We start from the raw sequence: 23,781 nt of genomic DNA, 5'->3' as shown, positions 1-23,781 counted from the left end.
TCACAGGTGAGTTCTATCAGACATTTAGAGAAGAGCTAACACCCATCCTTCTCACACTCTTCCAAAAAATTGCAGGGGAAGGAACACTCCCAAACTCATTCTATGAGGCCACCATCACCCTGATACCAAAACCAGACAAAGATACTACAAAAAAAGAAAATTACAGACCAATATCACTGATGAATATAGATGTAAATATCCTCAACAAAATAATAGCAAACAGAATCCAACAACACATTAAAAGAATCACACACCATGATCAAGTGGGATTTATCCCAGGGATGCAAGGATTCTTCAATATACCATAAATCAATGTGATAAACGATATTAACAAATTGAAGAATAACAACCATATGATCATCTCAATAGATGCAGAAAAAGCTTTTGACAAAATTCAACACCCATTTATGATAAAAACTCTCCAGAAAGTGGCCATAGAGGGAACCTACCTCAACATAATAAAGGCCATATACGACATCATTCTCAATGGTGAAAAACTGAAAGCATTTCCTCGAAGATCAGGAACAAGACAAGGATGTCCACTGTCACCACTATTATTCAGCATAGTTTTGGAAGTCCTAGCCACAGCAATCAGAGAAGAAAAAGAAATAAAAGGAATACAAATTGGAAAAGAAGAAGTAAAACTGTCATTGTTTGCGATGACATGATACTATACGTAGAGAATCCTAAAGATGCCAGCAGAAAACTACTAGAGCTACTCAAGAATTTGGTAAAGTTGCAGGATACAAAATTAATGCACAGAAATCTCTTGCATTCCTATACACTAATGATGAAAAATCTGAAAGAGAAATTAAGGAAACACTCCCATTTACCATTGCAATAAAAAGAATAAAGTACCTAGGAATAAACCTACCTAAGGAGACAAAACACCTGTATGCAGAAAACGGTAAGACACTGATGAAAGAACTTAAAGATGATACCAACAGATGGAGAGATATACCATGTTCTTGGATTGGAAGAATCAATATTGTGAAAATGACTCTACTACCCAAAGCAATCTACAGATTCAATGCAATCCCTATCAAATTACCAATAGCATTTTTTACGGAACTAGAACAAAAAATGTTAAAATTTGCATGGAAACACAAAAGACCCCGAATAGCCAAAGCAGTCTTGAGGGAAAAGACCAGAGCTGGAGGAATCAGACCTCCTGAGTTCAGACTATACTACAAAGCTACAGTAATCAAGACAATATGGTACTGGCACAAAAACAGAAACATAGATCAATGGAACAAGATAGAAAGCCCAGAAATAAACCCACACACCTATGGTCAACTAATCTATGACAAAGAAGTAAGGATATACAATGGAGAAAAGACAGTCTTCAATAAGTGGTGCTGGGAAAACTGGACAGCTACATGGAAAAGGATGAAATTAGAACAATCCCTAACACCATACACAAAAATGAACTCAAAATGGATTAGAGACCTAAGTGTAAGACCAGACACTATAAAACTCTTAGGGGAAAACATAGGAAGAACACTCTTTGACATAAATCACAGCAAGATCTTTTTTGATCCACCTCCTAGAGTAATGGAGATAAAAACAAAACTAAACAAATGGGACCTAATGAAACTTGAAAGCTTTTGCACAGCAAAGGAAACCATAAACAAGACAAAAAGACAACCCTCAAAATGGGAGAAAGTATTTGCAAATGAATCAATGGATTAATCTCCAAAATATATAAACAGCTCATGCAGCTCAATATTAAAGAAACAAACAACCCAATCCAAAAATGGGCAGAAGACCTAAATAGACATTTCTCCAAAGAAGACATACAGATGGCCAAGAGGCACATGAAAAGCTCCTCAAATCACAATTATTAGAGAAATGCAAATCAAAACTACAATGAGGTATCACCTCACACCAGTCAGAATGGGCATCATCAGAAAATGTACAAACAACAAATGCTGGAGAGGGTGTGGAGAAAAGGGAACTCTCTTGCACTGTTGGTGGGAATGTAAATTGATACAGCCACTATGGAGAACAGTATGGAGGTTCCTTAAAAAACTAAAAATTTGGGCTTCCCTGGTGGCACAGTGGTTGAGAGTCCGCCTGCTGATGAAGGGGACGTGGGTTCGTTCCCCGGTCCGGGAAGATCCCACATGCCGCGGAGCGGCTGGGCCCGTGAGCCATGGCCACTGAGCCTGCACGTCCGGAGCCTGTGCTCCACAACGGGAGAGGCCGCAACAGTGAGAGGCCCATGTAACGCAAAAAAAAAAAAAAAAAAAAAACTAAAAATTGAATTACCATATGATTCAGCAATCCCACTACTGGGCATATACCCAGTGAAAACCATAATTCAAAAAGACACATGCACCCCAATGTTCATTGCAGCATTGTTTACAATAGCCAGGTCATGGAAACAACCTACATGCCCACCGACAGACGAATGGATAAAGAAGACATGGTATGTATATACAATGGAATATTACTCAGCCATAAAAAGGAACGAAATTGGGTCATTTGTAGAGACGTGCATGCATCTGGAGACTGTCATACAGAGTGAAGTAAGTCAGAAAGAGAAAAACAAATATTGTATGTTAGCGCATATATGTGGAACCTAGAAAAATGGTACAGATGAACCGTTTGCAGGGCAGAAATTGAGACACAGAAGTAGAGAACAAACGTATCGACACCAAGGGTGGAAAGCTGTGGGTGGGAGGGGGTGGTGGTGTGATGAATTGGGCGATTGGGATTGACATGTATACACTGATGTATATAAAATTGATGACTAAGTGGCTTCCCAGGTGGCGCAGTGGTTGAGAGTCCGCCTGCCGATGCAGGGGACGCGGGTTCGTGCCCCGGTCCGGGAAGATCCCACATGACGCGGAGCGGCTGGGCCCGTGAGCCATGGCTGCTGAGCCTACGCGTCCAGAGCCTGTGCCCCGCAACGGGAGAGGCCACAAAGGTGAGAGGCCCACGTACCGTAAAAAAAAAAAAAAAAAATTGATGACTAATAAGGACCTGCTGTATAAAAAAATAAATAAAATAAAATTCAAAAATAAAAAAAAATGAAAACTGGAAGTTTTGGCAATATGAAATAGGAGTTTTTACGTAGCAACATCTGTCTACAGTTGTATATTGGTTGTCTATTTTGGGGCAAGGTTTCAGGCTCTACATTTCACCATAGACCCCACTATTCCCTCTTGCCTCATACCAAGTCCCCTTTACTCAATTATGTCACCTGACCAACCCCCAGTTTGGGACCCCTGTCCTTTTCCATAATATATTTGCCTTGAAAACTTTAAGTTATATAATAAAAACAAGTTCTTTTTTTTTTTTTTACAAAGCAGTTTTGCAGGCACAGGGTTCACTTAAAACATAATTTCAGCAGGCACAAATATTGTTCATTTAATGCTGAGAACTGGCAAGAACGCTGTATGAATACTTAGCAGTCGGAATGTGTTGGAGTGAAGGCCATGGCAGGCATTATCTGGAGTCTCCAGTATACTGAATGGAAGGGCTTTCTTCAAGGAAACAAAAAGTAACACACAAAGCTAAGTGACAGCAGCAGTGTTCAAGGGGAAGACCCTTAAACTTCTGGGATACTGAAGGAGGTGGGGAGCTGGGGAAGGCAGGTGCAAGGGGAGAGACCCTCCCATCAGCTTCTCCCACTCCCCATGGGAACATTCCACGACAAAGGAAATGGAAGCAAGTGAGCTGGGAAATACCCAAGCTGAAGCTCCAAGGATGCTGTTTACAAGTTCTTACAGGAAAGACTATTATGGGCGAGCTCTTAATGGGTTGTCTGTCTGTCAAGGGAAGAGAGACTGGGGTGGGGGAGGGCTGGAGTTAAGATGGAAATGGCTCAAGCACTGAATCTTGCATTTCCTGTCTTTCCATTTGCAATCTGCCTGGGGATTAAAAGGCCAGGAGGGGAGCCTGCTGAGCTGGGGAGGAAGGGGGATCTGTGTGTGTGTGTGTGTGTGTGTGTGTGTGTGTGTGTGTTCCTTTTTCATGTCCTGAGTATTTTCTGGGTGCAGAGAGGGCTTTCTGGCTTGCAGAGGAGAGGATACCCCTTATAGTGGATGGAAGCTGCCCAGATGACAGGCTGGAAGATCAGATGTTATTGCTTTCCTGGGTGGAGGGTGAACTGGAAGGAGAGGTGCCTAGCCCTGAAGATCACAGTGAAAATTTGGACTAGCTCACCCTGGGGAGGTGGCACGATTTCCTCTGAAGTTTTAAAATAAAGGGCAGAGATTCGATTCCATCTGGAATGATGGGTGTGGCCATGCCTGGCGGCTGGGATGGACACAATGATCCTCCCAGCCCTCTTTGTTCTGGGACTAGACACCCCACTCCTCAGCGCCTGAGAAAATTCGGGGACTACAAAGGTTTAGTCTCAGCACATTAGAATTACTGCTAGAAAATAAAGATCCTTAAAGCTGGATCCTTTGGCTTCTTGGGCAGCAAACAGAGAAACGCCTCCCTTCTGTTAGACACTCAAGCTCCAGTGTCATAGAGCAGAGTGAAGAGAATCTTCTTCTTTATTTAAAAGTGGACTGCATGGCGGTTGACTATTCCAGGGCCCGACATTAAATAACCGAATGCAGTTTGCTGTCTGGAAGTGGTTCGCCACGTTCTCCTGGGCCCCGTCGAGAAGTGGTGACCCCTGCAAAGAAGGGTGATAATGTGGCCAGTGTTAGGATTCATAGTGTCCCCTTTCATTCTTAAAAGGGTCCCTGCTTGGACAATAAGTTGCATAGTCACTTTACCGTGAAAGAGCAGAAGACACTCAGTAGAAAACTTTGTTTGGGGAGGCAGTGTTGAAACCAAGCCATTTGAAAAACATGATTTTCCACTTAAAAATATATATAGGGCTTCCCTGGTGGCGCAGTGGTTAAGAATCTGCCTGCCAGTGCAGGGGACACGGGTTCGAGCCCTGGTCCGGGAAGATCCCACATGCCGTGGAGCAACTCAGCCCATGCGCCACAACTACTGAGCCTGCACTCTAGAGCCTGTGAGCCACAACTACTGAGCCCGTGTGCCTAGAGCCTATGCTCCACGACAAGAGAAGCCACCCAATGAGAAGCCCACGAACCGCAACGAAGAGTAGCCCTGCTCACCGCAACTAGAGAGAGAGCCCGTGCGCAGCAACGAAGACCCAACGCAGCCCCCCCCGCCAAAAAAATATATATATTTATTTCTTTTTTGTAAAATCTAAATGATGTCTGCAACCTTCAGAGCCTGACTTCTTGCTCGAAAGAGAGGAAGGAAGTTTTGTTATTGAGAAAGCTCATTGACTAAAACCAAACAGAAAAACAAACAAATAAAAAACAAAAAACCCCAAGGAGAATGAAGTAAAGGAACCTGGAGCTTCCTCATCAGAGGCCTGAACCATGCAGGGGCTGCGGGGGCTGAAAGGGGGCTTGTAGCAGCCTTCTGTCCACGTGGGCAGACGCCTCAGAAGCAGGGCCTTCTGTCCACATGGGCAGACCCCTCGGAAGCAGGGTTTTGAAAGGAAAGAGGATGCAGAGAGGTTCATGACTTGATGCTGGCCAGCTGGAACATTCAGGATGCAGATGCCCAGGCCACAGGGCCCTGAGGTCAGAGGGAGCAGGCTGGTGCCAGACTCTTAGCCCTTTGCTGGGGCCACTGGTCCATCTGTGACCACGGTTGATTGCAAGAGTGTGGGTTAGGGGTTGAAAAACATCTGGGCTCTAGACACTTCTGTTAAAAGATAAACTGAGGGATATTAAAAATTTTAAGGGTTTATTGGAGCAAAAATCAGTTCCTATCGGGCAGTGCCAAACCAGAAGCAGTTAGGAGTGTTCCACTGACTGGGGGCTGGGGGGACTTATATAGAGAAACTGCGAAAGCAAAGAAAGGAAATGATTCAGTTGACTGAAATGTAAAGCCCAGTTGGCTCTTTGTGATTGGTTGTCCTTAGCCTTTTAATTTCGTAACCTCGAAGCACTTACAGGCTTAGATTTTGGTTGGCTTATGTAGGCTGCCTCAGCCTAACCACCTCCTTCTTAATTAATGCAACACCAAAAAAGACAAAAAGGACTTCCCTGGTGGTCCAGTGGTTAGGACTCTGCACTTCGACTGCAGGGGGCACAGGTTCGATCCCTGGTCAGGGAAATAAGATCCCGCATGACATGCAGCGTGGCCAAAAAAATAAAAAAATTAATGCAGCACTTCCTAGGCGGGGTGACCTATACTGAATCATTCTCTTGGTTTCCTCATCTATAAACTAGGGATGGTACCACCACCTATTTCCAGGGCTTCTGTGAGAACAAATGGAGGAGGGCAAAGCTGGGCTGGGCCATGCCAACCTGAGGGGTTGGCCTGTGGTCCGTTTGTGGTCACAAGGAGGGCTCTTTCCTGTGGGCAAAAGGGAGTAGTAACCCTCGAGCAACTTCGCTTTAGGGACATGTGACAGGTGGCCTACAGTGCACTCTCTTCCCAGCCCTGTCAGCGGCTGACAGGTCCAATGAGCCTTCGCCAAAATGTAGCTTTTCCTAACACGGGTCTTTCTTCAAATTCTGTCCTATACTGCTGACCACAAACTTCTCTGGGAGCGTCTTTTGCCAGAATGAAGCTGGCGTAACTGTAGAAAGAGGCAGTGTTATATATACATGATTGTGAAAAATGCTGTAGTGACTGGCACTTAGGAAATATTCATTCATTCATTTAATTTATCCACCAACAAACAGGCACTGAGCCCTGCTCTGGTACCAGGCACTGGGGCGACTGGGTTAGCCTGTCAGACATGGTCTCTGCCTTGATCTGGAACTTGCCTCCTTGAGGGAAAAGCTTGCAAATAACACAAGTAATTTACCCTCTGTTAAAGAAAAAAATAAAGACTAAGAGACCAAAGATTGAGCACTAAGTGGGAAAGTTTTACTGCTTAGTGGGGAATCCGACAGCGTGGAGTCTTGGATGTGGGGGACGAGGTCTAGGCAGGGGAAGGGTTGCTGTCAGGCTTTCATAGCTAAACACCCACAGGCTGTAACTCATTGACACTAGGAAGATAGCCTCGTTAGCATTGGTGCCCAGGCAATACCTGGGCTTGTTGGTTAGGTGGGCACCTGGCTGATTGGAGGTGGTCTCCTGCGTGACAGGGGCTGCCCATGGCATCATGGTACTCTGCCGGTTGTGTCTTGTGCTGTGTGCAAGATTTGCCGAGTCTGGATTATGGCACCCAGTGGGGTCTGTGTTGTAGCAGTAGGCTGGGTAGCCAGGTCAGGTTTGTCCCATCTAATGGGTTATATACCCATTAAAGGTGAAAATTCTTAAGATAATGCAGAAACATGGAAAATAATCTGTGAACTCTTAACTGCAAGGAGTAGAACATGAAAAGATCACAACTGCAGTACTCAGAAATCCTGGGGTAGCAAGTGACAGAAATGCAAATCTAACTAGCTTAAACAAAAATGAGAATTTGTGGCCTCCTGTGTCTGGGAATCTAGGGTATTGTTGGATTTCTGGGTCCAGGATTCAAATAATGTCCCTGGGGTTTTTTCTGTCCCTTGCAGCTCTGCTGGTCTCTCCTCCACTTAATTCTTGGCTGCTCAGGGGGTCCCATAGCAGCCCTCTTAGCAACCCCAGTGCAAAGAGAGCATCTTTTCGGAAAAGCAGCCGGAAAGTCCTGGAAGATACACTTTTTAGTAGCACGATCTCTCTTGCCTGTCTGATGCCTGGAGTGGAGGGAAGGAATGATGGCAGGGGGTCAGGTTGAATGGCTGTCGGAGGAGGGGAGGAAGGAGGGCCACAAAGTGAAAACCACGACTGTCTACCCCAACTGTGTAAGAATAGGCACCTCCTGGTAGTGCCAGAGACTCCTCAGTAACTTGTAGTCCTGGGTGGTAGGAGCTTGGGGTTTTTTTGTTTTTTTTTTTTTTTTTTGCGGTATGCGGGCCTCTCACTGTTGTGGCCTCTCCCGTTGCGGAGCACAGGCTCCGGACGCGCAGGCTTAGCGGCCATAGCTCGTGGGCCTAGCTTCTCCGCGGCATGTGGGATCTTCCCGGACCGGGGCACGAACCCGTGTCCCCCGCATCAGCAGGCGGGCTCTCAACCACTGCGCCACCAGGGAAGCCCCGGAGCTTGGGTTTTAAAGTTGTTTCCAGTCATAAAAATCACAGTGTTTAAAGAGAACAGTCAGGGCTTCCCTGGTGGCGCAGTGGTTGAGAGTCCGCCTGCCAATGCAGGGGACACGGGTTCGTGCCCCGGTCTGGGAGGATCCCACATGCCGCGGAGCGGCTGGGCCCGTGAGCCATGGCCGCTGAGCCTGCGCGTCCGGAGCCTGTGCTCCGCAGCGGGAGAGGCCACAACAGTTAGAGGCCCGCATACCGCAAAAAAAAAAAAAAAAAAAAAAAAAGAGAACAGTCAGACTCAGAATTGTCCTTCCTGTTACATTATGGTTGGGGCCAAAATAGACATTTGCGTTTAAGCCTTGATCCTGTATACCAGGGTTTAGCAAACCTTTTCTGAAAAGGGCAGATAGTAAATATTTTAGACTTGTGGCCTGGGTGGCCTCTGTGGTACTACTGAACTTGACCATGGTAGCTTGAAAGCAGCCATAGCCTATGCCTAAACAAATGGACATGGGCCAGATTTGGCCCACAGGCATTATCTTGCTGGCTCCTCATATAGATGTCTGAAAATCTTGTATTCAAATAGGCCATAAAACACTGCTCTGAAGTAAACTGTATGTTTGCAAACCACATACCTGATAAGGAATTAATATCCCCCCAAAATAAGGGACTCCTAGAACTCAATAGCAAAAAACCAAATAACCCAGTTAAGAAAAAGGCAAAGGACTTGAATAGACATTTCTCCAAAGAAGACATACAAATGGCTGACAAGTATATGAAAAGATACTCAACATCTCTAATCATCAGGGGAGTGCAAATCAGAGCCACAGTGAGATAATACTTCACACCCATTAGGATGGCCGTTGTCAAAAAACAAAAAATAAAAAGTGTTGGCGAGGATGTGGAGAAACTGGAACCCCTGTGCCCTGTTGATGGGAATGTAAAACGGTACAGCTGCTGCGGGAAACAGTATGGAGGGTCCTCAAAATATTAAAATAGAACTACCATATGATAGCAATTCCACTTCTGGGTATTTATCAAAAAGAATTGAAATCAGGATCTCAAAGAGATGTTTGTACACCCATGTTCATTGCAGCATTATTCACTATAGCAGAGATGGAAACAACCTAAATGTCCTTTGACAGATGAATGGATTAAGAAAACGCGCGCGCACACACACACACACACACACACACACACACACAGCGGTATATTATTCAGCCTTAAAAAAGAAGGAAATCCTGCCACATGCGACAGACAACGTGGATGAATCTTGAGAACGTTATGCTAAGTGAAATAAGCTCTTCACAGAAGGACAAACACTGTATGATTCCACTTATATGAGGAAACTGAAATAGTCAAACTGATAGAAGCAGAAAGTAGAGTGGTTACCATGAGCTGGAGGGGAGGAGGGCAATGCGGAGTTGCTGTTTAATAGGTATAGAGTTTCAGTTATGCAAGAATAATTCTAGAGATCTGCTGTACACATTGTGCCTATAGTTAACAATAAACAATACTATATCGTGCACTTAAAAATGTAAGAGGGTAGGGACTTCCCTAGTGGTCCAGGGGCTAAGACTCTGCGCTCCCAATGCAGAGGGCCTGGGTTCGATCCCTGGTCAGGGAACTAGATCCCACATGCGGCAACTAAGAGTTCACATGCCGCAACTAAATATCCCGCACGTGGCAATGAAGATCCTGTGTGCCGCAGCTAAGACCTGGCGCAGCCAAAAAAAAAAAAAAAAATAGTGCCACAATGAAGGTTGGGGTGAATGTGTCTTTAAAACAAGAGTAAGAGGGTAAACATCATAAAAAAAAAAAAAAACTATATCGGGGCTTCCCTGGTGGCACAGTGGTTGAGAGTCTGCCTGCCGATTCAGGGGACACGGGTTCGTGCCCCGGTCCGGGAAGATGCCACATAACGTGGAGTGGCTGGGCCCGTGAGCCATGGCCGCTGAGCCTGCGCGTCCGGAGCCTGTGCTCCGCAACGGGAGAGGCCACAACAGTGAGAGGCTTGCGTACCGCAAAAACAACAACAACAACAAAAAAAACTATATACCTAAAGTAAATTGTATAACAGTTTATTTTCTGTTCCTAATGTGGTGGGAGAACATTTGGAAAACATAAAATTGATCCCACCACAAAAGCAAGGAATTAGAATTGCCCTGTTCAAAGGGGCAAGTGATGATCCATCACAGATCAGTCAGCTGAAGAAATCAGTCATGGCCACATCGGAAGAGATGATGTCTGAAGGCTGCAAGATGGCTGGCTGGGTTCAAATGCTGGCTAGGATAGCTCTTCTTGCCGGTTTTAGCAATTCATACAGTTGTGTCACGGATTTGAGACTAGCATGGCATGCCTAGTTGAGGTTTAAAGCTCCCTCCTGGACCCTCCAAGCCAGGTGTTGCTCAGGATTAAAAACATTCATTGTTTGGTCAACCGAAGGCCCTCGCAGCTCTGATGAGAATGTCACCTGCGAAGGACTGGGCTCCTCCCAGGTTTGCATTTTAGCACCATCAGAGTCTGCTTCGGCAGCTGCTGTTTTAATGGACACAGAGGGAGTGGCTGAGGGCCTCATGGGGGTCTGTTCCAGATGAGAAAAGTCTGTGGTCCTGGGGTCAGAGTGGGATCTTGGACCTTCTTACGTTCCGCAGATGTGATTGCATGGCACGCAGAGGTAACCTGGAGTGCAGAGTCCATGTGACCGTCTTGGGGTATCCACTCCACGCCTCCTACCCAGGCCAGTGAAAGGCGGAAACTCTGAGAACATTCCACTTGAATAAGATGCGTTTAATAAGAACAACGGGAAATGGTAAACCTGGCTTGGGGAAAGGGAATGTGCTCTTTCATGTAAAACAAACCAAAAATGTGACTGTGGGAAGCATCCAAAAAATAAGATGACCTGGAGGCTGGATTTAAAAATTGGCACTGGGGGAAATCTCGTTTCCCCAGTCGATGACTCCCCCTTTAGCTGTGCTCATGCCAGTGGAGCAAACCAAAATAACTTCATAAATTAAAGTTTATGCAGGGAAGAAAGCTAGGCCTGGACTATCACACACCAGATGAAAACCTTGACAGCTTTGTTTACAACTGACATCCTTGGTTTGAAGGTTAATGGTGTCTAGAGAAGGTTAGGTTGTACACATGTGCAATTAGAAAAATCACTGTTGATAGAGAGAGACATAGCTGTGTTTACTTACTATAGTTTATGCCACCTTTGTTGGCTTGTTTGTTTTCCCTTCTGGAAAGAATGTCTTTGTCCTTCAGTAATTAATTATAACCAGCTTTTGTTTAGATCCAAGTACATGGAGACTGCTCAGAGAGCTCAAAGTATGTCAGTAGTAGTGCCTTGTAACTAGGACCTCGATTTTTTTTTCCTTTCATTATGCAAGAAGTAGAAGGATGCATTTGGGATGTAAAAGGTTCAAATTACAGAGCAGCATACATTCACAGGAGAGCTCAAAACTCCCCTCACCGCCACCAACCCGCCGCCCTCACTGCCCTTGAGATTTCCTGTTCTTTCTAGAACTGTTTCTTTATGTTCACTGTTTATATGTCCACCAATAAGTGTGTATTTATGTATACATAATATACACAATTACTTTATTTTTAATACACGTATGGGGTCATGATGTACATATTGGCAGACAACTTGCTTTTTTCACTTCACGTGTCCAGATCTGCTGCTGGTCAGTCCATGTGTGCGTGACTTTTAATGCTGCAACACATCTCATAATATGCGTGCGTAACTTACTGAACCATTTATATATCCTTCCTTTTGCTGTTAAATGAAGTAATGAAGGCATGACATCACGACTGCCTTCTGGAGCTAGACTGCCTGGCTTTGAAATGGGACTTCACTTGAGGGGTTGGGGGTCAGGGGTGTACGACCCAGGGCGGGGTTGGCAAACTGCAGCCCTCTGGCCAAATCTGCCCTCCTCATGTTTTTGTATGGCCCATGAGGCAAGAATGATTTTCTTATTTTCAAATGGTTGAAAAAGAAAATCAAAAGATAAATGTTTCCTGATATATGAAAATTTTTTGAGATTCAAAATTCAGTGTCCATAAATAAAGTTTTGTTGGAATATAGCCATGCTCATGTGTTTACTGTTGTCTGGGGCTGCTTTCATGATGCAACAGCAGAGTTGAATAGTTGTGACAGCAACCATCTGGTCCACCTAAAATATTTACCATCTGGCCTCTTACTGAAAACATTTGTTGACCCTTGACCTAGGGCAAATTACTAAGCTCTCCATGTCTCCACTTTCTATACCGTAAAATAAAGATAATAATAAAACCTACTTTGTTCAAATATAGTTAAAAAAACCCCCCAAAAAACAAGACCTACTTTGTAGGGTGAAGTTACTTATCTATATCAAATAAATATCACATGTAGATTATACCAGATTATAATGTGTCAAATGTATGTGTATAAATTACATGTGAAACATTTAGAACCCTTTAAATGCTTCATAAAGGTTGGCTACTATTATACCATCATTATTATCATTATCATAACTCTGTGCACGTGTGCAGGGACACTGCAGACACCGGAAGTGGACTTGATGGTGGAGGGATGTTGGTGAGTGCTACCGAATTGCTTTCCAGAACAGCTTTACCAATTTTTGCTCCCAGGAGTCCCTGCCGTCCCACATTTCTGACCAGCTGGATAGGGACTCACGGAGTAGATTAAAACAACTCGAGTCTGTGAAGAGTTGGGTCCTTTTGGGCTCCAAACACACTCTTGAGAGGCAGAATTTCCCCTCTGAGTGCTGTGCCCAGATCTCTGGGTCGACCGTGCCTGGAAAGGTGTCCCCTCCAATCAGCATGAACTCACAGTTGTTGAGTGAGGGCCTCCTCTGTGCTGAGCCCTGGGCCTGTACGTTCTCATTTTAAGTTTTCACAGCCACCTCTATTTTCCAGATGAAAACTGAGGGGCTCAGAGAAATTAACTTGCACAAGGTTCACAAAACTTTTGATGTCACTCCCTTACTTCCAGGAAGGGATAAGGAGGTGTCAGACTCTCCATCCGCTCCCCTTACTTTCCCAAATCAGCATCTTGATAACTGGGTACGAGCTACGTGGAAAATTGGCAGTGAGCTTCAAAGGGAGTGGCCTAGTCACGGCTGAGTTTATCTCCTCCCGTTCTAAGTAAAGAGAATTTGTCATAGCATACGTTACTATATTTTTCATGCCCCAGTGTCACACTTTGTGCTGCTCAGTCACGCTGGGAATGATGCAGTTCTAATAGATAACCCCCCGTTGGGTAAAATGTCTATTTTTAGGCGTCTCCCGGCGCTCCTGTGAGGGGCCTTTGCAATAGCATTTCTCATGTTCCATCAGCGGTCTGCAAAAACATGAAGCAAATTTACCCGGATATTGTTGACCTTGTACACGAGGGGAAGAATGTTTCTGGTTTTGTGTGTGTTTTCACTGACGAACATTTGCATTCTTTCCTTCTTCACTTCTTATTTTTTCTCATACTGACATTAAGAAACAACAGAACGCCACTTACCCCACAATTTAAAACTTGGGATCTTAACCTGTACAGACAGTTGTTCTCCATGAGGAATGTGAAACATTTGACAGAATTTCCTGAAGGAATGAAGAGCCACAATCCCTTGATTAAAACCACGTTACAACAGAAATCAGGCCATATCCGAAAGCCCCTGGCAGAGGGCTGCTTATTTGATCAAATGAAAAAGGTAGCACAAGTTGGATGCTTATGGCATCACCAGGGCCTTTCTGTGATGCTTAAACTTTTTAAAGAACGTACTGAGAACTTCCTCTTAAAGCTGTCTCTGCTCTGAGTTATTTTCGCAAAGGCTGGCCTTCCTTCCTGCATCCCAGTGACTGATAGTCATGGTAATAGATGAAAAGCCCAAACTTCCATTCTGACAGGCTGTGAACTTTTATCTGAAGTTGTAATTGTCAGGCTCCCCTTGTTCTTTTCTTGCTGTCTTATACAGCGGATGATGAAAGGGGCCTGGGGAGAGGTAAAAGAAAAAGCCTTCCAGAAGGTATGTGCCTAAAGCAGGGTTTGTCAGCCTTATCAGTATTGACATTTGGGGCTAGATAATCCTTTATTGTGGGGTTGTCCTGTGCACTGGAGGGTGTTTTGTTTGTTTTTTTAAAAAAATTATTTATTTATTTTTGGCTGTGTTGGGTTTTCATTTCTGTGCGAGGTCTTTCTCTAGTTGTGGCAAGCGGGGGCCACTCTTCATCGCGGTGCGCGGGCCTCTCACTGTCGCGGAGCACAGCTCCAGACGTGCAGGCTCAGTAGTTGTGGCTCATGGGCCCAATTGCTCCGCGGCATGTGGGATCCTCCCAGACCAGGGCTCGAACCCGTGTCCCCTGCATCAGTAGGCAGATTCTCAGCCACTGCGCCACCAGGGAAGTCCTGGAGGGTGTTGTTGTTTTTTTTTTTGCGGTATGTGGGCCTCTCACTGTTGTGGCGTCTCCCATTGCGGAGCACAGGTTCCGGACGCGCAGGCTCAATGGCCATGGCTCACGGGCCCAGTCGCTGTGTGGCATGTGGGATCCTCCCGGACCGGGGCACGAACCCATGTCCCCTGCATTGGCAGGTGGACTCCCAACCACTGCGCCACCAGGGAAGCCCCTGGAGGGTGTTTTTAACAGCATCCCTAGATGCTAGTAACACTCCTGTAGTTACGACAGCCAAAAATGACTCCACACACTGCCAGGTGTCCCAGTGTTGAGAGCCACTGGCCTTGATCTTGGTGGTCTTGAACTTGCATCCTGCTCCTTTGCCCTGTGCATCTCCCACTTGCAGCTCTCCCATGAACAGGAACCTGTTTTCTTCATCCTACCCTTACTGCCTTGAGACAGTGCTACATCTGGACAGGTGTGCCAAGCTCGCCCCGGCCCGGGAACCTGGAATAAGGCGTTTCGCTTGAGGTGCTGCAGCCAGCACTCTGCCCGGCAGGTCCCTGTCGCTGCTTGTGCTGCAAGGTATGCTGATGGGCAGGTGTGTCAGTAGTAAGACTGTCTTGGAGACAGGTGTGTGGAAGGGAAACTGTCTGGTCAGTGTGGGGTGGAGCCTGGCAGCCCCAGCTTCTGGTCCTGATGGCAGGGGCAACTGATGGATCACCACGCTCTGATCCCTGGCAGCTCAGGCCTGTGATAGACAAGAGAGCTGCCCTGCTGTTTCCCCTTTTGGAATCTGAGGGCAGAGATGGTGAAACTCCTGGGAGAGGCTCAGCTGGATCCCAGTGAGCGGGAACACAGCCCTTTCCCAGGGCCGAGGGGCGGGAGGTTCCATGAGTGCCTCTCTCTGGGACATATGGCTCCACCGGCCCCCAGAGCACCCAGACACCTGGGTGCAGTGGCTACACTGGGGCGCTGGGGGAAGAGCACTGGTCCAGGAGTCACGTGGCCTGAGTTTGGTTTCCATTCTACTCCGAGTAGCAGTGTGACCTTAGGCAAATAGAGTCCTCCCTCTGTCCTCATGTTTCCCATAAAGCCACCTTCCTGTGTTCCTGTAGAACATTCTTCACTTCTGTTTTCTCCTGACTTACAGGCAAAGGTGGGATTGTTGACAGGTGGAATTGTGGCCTTATTGAATTTGCTTTTAGTTGTGAGTTGCTGACTAGTGGGGTTCAGTGAGGGGCTTGGGGGGGCTCATTCATTGTTTTTTCCCTCATGTTTATGGGGTCTTGGAGGAGAGCCCAATAAATAGCATTTCTCTTTCCTGAAGAAATTGAGAGATGAGACCCTGGTTGCGGGTTTGAACTTTGGAACTTGTCCAGATTTATTTATCAAGTAAGTCATCTTCTTCCCCTGGAGCCAGTAAATCAAGTGTCCCAAAGGCCAGGAGTTTTTAGGGAAAGTGCTGGACACTGGAGGGCAAGGGTCATGGTCAGTGTGGACTGTGAAGGCCCTGTCCTATGCCCGGTAGGGGATGCTGGCCTGGCTTTCCTTGACCATCTCATTGCTTCAGGCTGGTTTCAGACCCTGGCTGTCCTGACCTGCTGGTGAGGGAATACTGCTGTCATGTCCTTCTGAGCCTGGAGACAGCTCAGTGGTGACAGCCCAGGGACGACGCAGTGGTGTCCACACCACCCAGTGCCCCTCTGAGCTCAGTGGTAGAGCTCAGTAGTAGAGTAGATTACACTGGCCCTTGGTGGAATTCCCAAATTCCAAGGAAGAGCGTGGGGGATTGGGCCAACCATGAACTATCTCAGGTTCTGGGTTGCATCAGAAAACCTGCCACACCAGGTCGCTGATGTCTGCTGATGTCTGCTTCTCTCGGCGTCATGGTCTCCACAGCCCCCGGACCCTGCCTTTGGAGGCCTGTGGAGGAGCGGGACAAGCCTGCACTCTGTGTTCCCCCTTTAACTGGAAGCTTGGAGTCCTCGATGCAGCTGCTCTGTTTTATGTGTCCCATTGACTGAGTCCAAGCTCTGCGTGAGCCTGGTCCCTGAAGTGTGATGTGTGGCCTCTCCAAGGCTGGACCAGCATCCCGGCTCTGTCCCTGGCACACACCCAGCTTGTTTGGAGGTCATATAGCTCACCATAAAAATGGTGTGAGTGGCCAGCTCTTTCTTCACTGTGGCTCTGGGCAGCCCAACCCAGCTTTAGGGTGGATGCGAGGCCTGAGAGTGAACTTCTTTGTGAATAATGACACAATTCCAGAAAAATGCAGCATCTCCCGGATACAGCTTCTGGAGCTTGGCCTGGGGAGGGGGGCCTGGAGGATTTTTCGTGTTTGGGCTCTTGGCGGTTCTTTGCCCCAGGGGGGATGTGTGTGTGTGCATGTGTGCATGCTTTTTCACAGGACACATTATTTTCAGATGCTTGTGTGGACAGTTTTTGGGAGTCCCCTGGGGAAAAGGAAAAAGTCCAGAATGCTGTGACACCTGATGGAAAATATTATGCCTTAGTCAATGGAGTTGATGTGTCTCCTCTGACTCTTGCCTTTAGACTAAACCACACCTCAGCCAGAAAGGATGAGGCACACATGGAGCCTTCTGGGCTGGTGAGTGTCCCTCTGCAATGGCACTGACTTAATTCTAATCGCCTTGGAAAAATGCTTTCAGAATCATACAGCGCTTGAGTTTGGGGGAGGTGCTGAACGGTCATCTTGGCCAAATAACTCTTTTTAAAGGAAGAGGAAACTGAAGGCCAGGGAAGACCTACGACCCACCCAGGGTTGCACAACTAGACCTTGAATCCTGTCTCTTGAAACCCAAAAGAAGGTTTTGTCTATCCTGTGCTACTTGAGTCTTCAGACATAGATTGTGACAAGTTGTAGACAGGATTTTAATTTCCACTCTGGTCTCATTTGTTCAGTCACTCTAAGCGTCACACGTGCTCCAGGGACTGTGGACATAGAGGTGAGCAAGGCAGACCTGGTCCTTGTGCTCGTGGGCTTCCCAGTCTAACGGGGAAAACGGCTGTGAACAAGACACCACATGTGAGATGCGAGCAGAAGCAGAGTCCCAGCTCCAGGAATCACCCGCCACCCCCCAGACCCCACCCTCCATCCTCCAGGCCCTCTCTGCTCTTTGCAGAAAGGCTCTCAGTATCAGAGAATTTAGGGAACTTACCTATGGTCGGCATGGCCGGGTCGAGGCCTGTGGGTCTGGGGAGGTGACACCGGGCCGCAGCACACCCCTCTCCTCCCCACTCCCACCCCGACCCGTCCCCTAGCCTTCTGAGCCACTTTCCTTGGACTCTGGCCTAGTGGCTGGGTCTCTGGTAATGAGTGTTTGGCCTTTGAGCGTATTTCTTTTCTTTCCTTTTTTAAAAAGATTGAGATATAATTCACGTATCACAAAATTCACCACTTAAAGTGTACATTTCAGTGTATTCACAGTGTGGTGCAACCGTCAACACTACCTCATTCCAACGCAGTTTCATCCCAAAAAGAAGCCCTACACCTGTGAGTAGTCACTCGCCATTTGCCCCTGTTGCAGCTCCTGGCAGTCTGTGTCCTCTCTTGCTGGACATTTCACATAAATCGATCTTACAATATGTGGCCTTTTGTGTTGGGCTTCTTTCACTTAGTCTGACGTTTTCAAGGTTCATCCTTGTGGTAGCAGGTGTCAGGACTGCATTCCTTTTGGTGGCCGAGTGATATTCCGTTGGGTAGATGTATCACATTTTGTTTATGTATCTGTTGATGCCCCTTTCATTGTAACTCTAATCACAGCCTCCGATGTCTGCTTGTGTTCTCTGGTGAGTGTTTGGAAGTTGTTTCTAATTTGTCTAATGGAAACTTTGGTCGACATTCTCCCCTTGGTAGGCTGGCCGTACTGGCCTAAGGAGAAGCTAAAGCAGTGATTCTGAATTGGGAAGGGGAATGTCCTCTCCCCCAGCTCCCCAAATCTGACATGACTCCCCCGGGGGCACTGTGACAGGTGGGAGTACGTCATATCTCGAGAGTGTTGGGGCAGAGTGGCTGAGTCCATGGATGAGGGGATGCTGTAGATGGGCTGGGCTGCCTGACCGACTGGCCTGCATGTCTTTATTTACATCTCACCTGAGCTGCCGTGACGGGTTATGGCACAGCCAGTCCAAGAGCATGTTTGGGGCCCTTGCTTAGAGTACTGTCTTTATTATCTTTTATTTTCCCCATTTATTTCATTAAGATATAAACTTCACCTTTTAAAATCGCACGGTTCTGTACATTTTAACAAATACATATAGTCATATAAGTACTACCGCAATCAAGAACATTTTCGTCACCCTCTGAAATTCCCCCAGATTCCTTTATAGTCATCTCCTCCCCCAGCCCCAGCTTCTGGTAACCTCAGATTTATTTTCTGTCCCTGTGTCTTGTCGTTACAAGAATATCACAAATGAAATTACATAGAATGTAGCCTTTTGAGTCTGGCTTCTTTCACTTCACATAATGTATTTGGATTCACTGTGTTGCCATGTGTATAAGTTCCCTTTTATTTCTGAGTAGTATTCCGTTGTTTGTTTATCTGTTCCCCAGTTGAAGGACATTTGGGTTGTTGCCAATTTTTGGTGACTATGAATAAAGCCACTGTAAACATTCATGAACAGCTTTTTGTGTGAACATAAGTTTTCATTTCCCTTGGGTAAATATCTAGGAGTGGGATTGCTGGGTCATATGGTAAGTGTATGTTTAACTTTATAAGAAACTTCCAAGCTGTTTCCCAAAGAGCTGTAGCATTTTGCATTCTCACCAGTGATGTATGAACGTTCATTGTCTTTTATTACATTCTAGTCTCCAAATTGATCAGAGCCAATATACGCTTGGCATTTTTCGTTGCAAGGTACAAAGACCTACTCTGTTTACCTTACCTGTTTTAGTTCAGATTCTCCCAGAAGTAGCTTCTGAGGCAGTGATTCGAGTATAAGTGGCTTATTTGGGAGATGGTCCCAGGAAACACCAGCAGGGCAGTGGAGAGGTGAGAGGAAAACAAAGGAAGCCAAAAAAGGGTGTTCCATCGAGCAGTTTACCATTTGGGGCAGCTCATGCTCTATCCCACTAGGAACTCTGAGAACCAGTACAGAGCACACGCCTGAGGTTTCTCCCACACGAGGAGCGAGACAGCTGGGTTCTGCAGACCACCTCCCATGTCACGGGCTGAAGGCTGCTGCTGGGGTCTTGTTCGTGGCACTTGCAGCTGCCCCGGGTGCAGGGACAGCTGGCTTTGGCAGACAGAGTCACAGGTGAAGGGTATTTGGAAGTCAGGCCAACCTGTGACAGTCAAGGTGTGCGCTCCTCAGATAGTAGACATTTCCTTCCAGCCGCTCCCCATCTCCCTCTCTCAGCATGGCTCTCGCCACTGGTGGCTTCCCTCTCTGCTTTGTAATTCTGCTGTTGTGTCTCTTCTTATGTTCCCACTACAACTCACTGACTCTGTTGAGTTCAGACTCCCCAGAGAGAGAAACTGGCTGGCGAGTTAGTCACTGCCTTTTTACTGGGCAAAGTCCTCAATTTAGATCATCCTATAGACCTTCTGGCCATCCTTCGACTGCCCTTGGGTTAGGTGGCCTGGTCTGGGCCACTCAGCTGTGGCCAGGGAGGTGAGTCAGAGAGTTTGGAGAAGCGCTGTCCAATAGAACCTTCTGTGATGATGGAAATGTTCTGTATCTGTGCTACCCAATATGGTAGCCACTAGTCACAGAGCACTACTGAGCACTGGAAATGTGGCTGGTGCTACTGAGGAACTGAATTTTTAATTTAGCTTAATTTTAATTAATTAATATTCAACTTCAGATAGTGGCTAGTGTACTGGACAGCACAGTTCTAGACCATGGGCCACGAAGTGGCCTTGACCTTTTTCTCTAGCATATAATGTGATATGTGATATAACCTTTTCTAGAGGTCAGTTTTTTAAAAAGCTAATTAATATCTGATCCAGAATCTGTGGGATTCTGATTCTGAATCTTTTAAACTCTTGTTTCCCCCATCTGCTTCAAGAATGGGAAGTACCATCATTTTAGGCAATGAAGTTAAAATTGACCCAGCGATTTTTTGGGAGGTATGATTCTGTTATGAACCTCCTTTGATATATTTACATTTTATCCTCAGAAGTTCTCTTTAATTCTGTGACTCACTCTGACCTCTGTACTACCCCTATTTTGTGTTGTCAGATGTCTGCGTGTGAGTTACTGATTTCCCCCCTCACACATGGAGACACCTGGCAGGTGGTTGACCCACCAGGGAGTAGGGCTGAAGTTGTTTCTTGGAACTTGGAAGTACAGGTTGTGTTCCTGATGGCAGCTTAAGTGTGCATTTCTAAATCAGAACCAAATTAGGACAAGTGTTCCGTGAAACACCATTACAGGAAATGTTAATAGGTATATCCAAGAAAAAAGGTTCTATGGTCAAATATTTTGGGAAATATTGCTTACTATAGCTTTTTCTTAGGTATTCAGTTTTTAAAAATTCTTTTCCATTATGGTTTATCATAGGATATTGAATATAGTCCTCTGTGCTATACGGCGGGGCCTTGTTATCCATTATATATATTATAGCTTACGTCTGCTAACCTCATACGCCCACTCCATCCCTCCCCCAACCCCCTCCCCCTTGGCAACCACAAGTCTGTTCTCTATGTCCATGAGTCTGTTTCTGTTTTGTAGATAGGTTCATTTGTGTCATATTTTAGATTCCACATATAAGTGATATCATATGGTATTTGTCTTTCTCTTTCTGGCTTATTTTACTCAGTATGACAATCTCTAGTTGCATCCGTGTTGCTGTAAATGGCATTATTTCATTCTTTTTTATGGCTGAGTAGTATTCTGTTGTATATATGTATCACATCTTCTTTATCCATTCATCTGTCGATGGACACTTAGGTTGTTTCCATGTCTTGGCTATTGTGAATAGTGCTGCTATGAACATAGGGGTGCATGTATCTTTTTGGATTAGAGTTTTGTCTAGCTATATGCCCAGGAGTGGGACTGCTGGATCATATGGTAATTCTATTTTTAGTTTCCTGAGGAGCCTCCATACTGTTTTCCATAGTGGCTGTACCAATTTACATTCCCACCCACAGCGTAGGAGGGTTCCTTGGATATTCTTTTTTTTTTTTTTTGTGGTACGCGGGCCTCTTACTGTTGTGGCCTCTCCCGTTGCGGAGCACAGGCTCTGGGCGCGCAGGCTCAGCGGCCATGGCTCACGGGCCCAGCTGCTCCGCGGACTGTGGGGTCTTCCCGGACCGGGGCACGAACCCGTGTCCCCTGCATCGGCAGGCGGACTCTCAACCACTGCGCCACCAGGGAGGCCCTCTTGGATATTCTTAATGCACATTCTTATATCAAAGGCTCTGAGAAGTCCTGCAGAGGAATATATATTCTTTTTCACTGTATAAATCAGGTTTTCCAAAATTATTTGGACATGGAATCCACCTTTTTTTTTTTTTTTAATGGGCCATCTCTTTTTTGGCATTTCCTAGGATACTGGTCTGTAGACCCTTTAGTTTAGGAAACGGGTATAGGCAATTCTTAAACTTTTCTAGCTTAAAAGTCTGAGCGCTTGGCTAAGAAGGAAATTCTCTTTTCCATTATGCTCTTAGCTTTTCTTCTACAATCTTTACTTCTTGTCTCCTTCTCTTCCCCTCTGTCCCCCAAGTATTGAAAACCTGGTTGATTACTAATTGTGGGACTTTTTCTGTAACACACATTCTGAGAGAGATGGCTGGACACATCAGAGAATCACAGTGTTGCTTTTCTCAAATGCCATGTGCCCCAAGAGGCTCTATGTTTGTTATCAAAATGTGCTGCTCACATGCTGCCTTGGGTGCTGTCATTGGCATTTTCAACTTGCTCCTGTGTCATTTTGCAGCCTGGTTCTTCTGAATTTCAGCAAAATGACTGTGATTAGGTATGTCTCTTTACATTTCAAGTGACAGAAGCTCAACTCCAACTAGCTTAAGTGAAACAAACAAGAAACAAATCAATCCTAGGGAACTTTGTTTAGTTTGGTTTAATTCTGGGTGGGGCTCAAATGATGTCATCTGCTGATGGTCCCTCTCTGTTTCCTGTCTCCCCGCCTTCCAAAGCTCTTGGCTCTGCTTCTCTTGGTGTGTTGGCCTCTTTCTTTCCTGACACAGCTCATCTCTTTCACCATCATGGGAAAGATGGCCAGCTGCTCTTTTTTTTTTTTTTTTGCGGTACGTGGGCCTCTCACTGTTGTGGCCTCTGCCATTGCGGAGGACAGGCTCCGGATGCGCAGGCTCTGCAGCCATGGCTCACGGGCCCAGCTGCTCTGCGGCATGTGGGATCTTCCCGGACCAGGGCACGAACCCACATCCCCTGCATCGGCAGGCGGACTCTCAACCACTGCGCCACCAGGGAAGCCCCGGCCAGCTGCTCTTTGTCGTTAAGATTTGCCGTCCCCACAGAGAAAGACTTCCTGTGCCAGCACCAATATATCAGATGTCATTAAAACATTCTGATCAGCCTTGCTTGGGTTTTGTGTCCACACTTGTGAACAGGGGTTGGGGTCCTATGAGTCATGCAGGTGGCAGGACACTGATTGGCAGCATAGCATAGTAAGTGGGGGCAGGACAGTTTTTCAGCAGAGAGAGGGGCCCTGGGTGGACTGAAACGACAGTTATCCACTCACAGCGCCTACTCCCTTTTCCTGGTGGCCAGGGCTACCCTGAGTCGTCATGGTGTGAGGTGTCTCTTTGATCCTCAGTTTTCACAGTTGGGTTTTGGAATTCAAAACCTGATCAGACAGAAAGAGCGATTTTAGGTTTGAGGCTACAACTTAAACGGAGGCCTCTTGAGCAAGAGGCCAGACAGAGCTCGACCACCTGCGTAGCTGTGAGGCCAGACGTGTGCTGGTAAACATTTAACAACTAGCTCTTTGGAAAGAAGAATGTCGTGATTTGTAGCATTTGTGTTTCCATGGTGTGAATATTCCCTCCATAGCTGATTTCAAGCTGTCAACCTGACATCACTCAACAGGGAGATGGGAAAAGATGTTTGTAATTGGCATGTGCCCATGTAAGCCAGCTCCACAACATGGTGTGAGGTCTACCAGGAAGACCGGAAGCCTGGGAGAGGTTATCAGATTCGTAGCTTGGGCTGTTGAGGGGAAAGATAGAACAGGACCAAAAAGGGATGAAAGCAGAGCAATATGCCTTCGGCAGGCGGTTGAGTGGAGGCTGGGGTCCTTTTTGGAGTCAAATGACCTGGGTTTGAATTTCCACCCGCCACTTAAGAGCTGTCTGACCTTGAATAGTTCCCTTCACCACTATGT

At 46.3% G+C, this 23,781-nt stretch overlaps 1 protein-coding gene and 1 non-coding gene across 2 annotated transcripts in view; both read left to right on the top strand.

Moving 5' to 3' along the window:
• GRK5 (G protein-coupled receptor kinase 5) overlaps positions 1 to 23,781 on the top strand; it is a 222,176-nt gene that overhangs the window by 24,620 nt on the left and 173,775 nt on the right. The gene's annotated exons all lie outside the window — the stretch shown is intronic.
• On the top strand, positions 6,036 to 6,108 carry TRNAR-UCG (transfer RNA arginine (anticodon UCG)). Its single transcript has one exon. It is a non-coding gene; the product is annotated as a tRNA-Arg (tRNA).

The sequence above is a fragment of the Phocoena phocoena genome, chromosome 16 (genome assembly GCF_963924675.1).
Source record: "Phocoena phocoena chromosome 16, mPhoPho1.1, whole genome shotgun sequence".
Taxonomy (NCBI): domain Eukaryota; kingdom Metazoa; phylum Chordata; class Mammalia; order Artiodactyla; family Phocoenidae; genus Phocoena; species Phocoena phocoena.
This window is presented reverse-complemented; position numbering and strand designations above follow the sequence as displayed.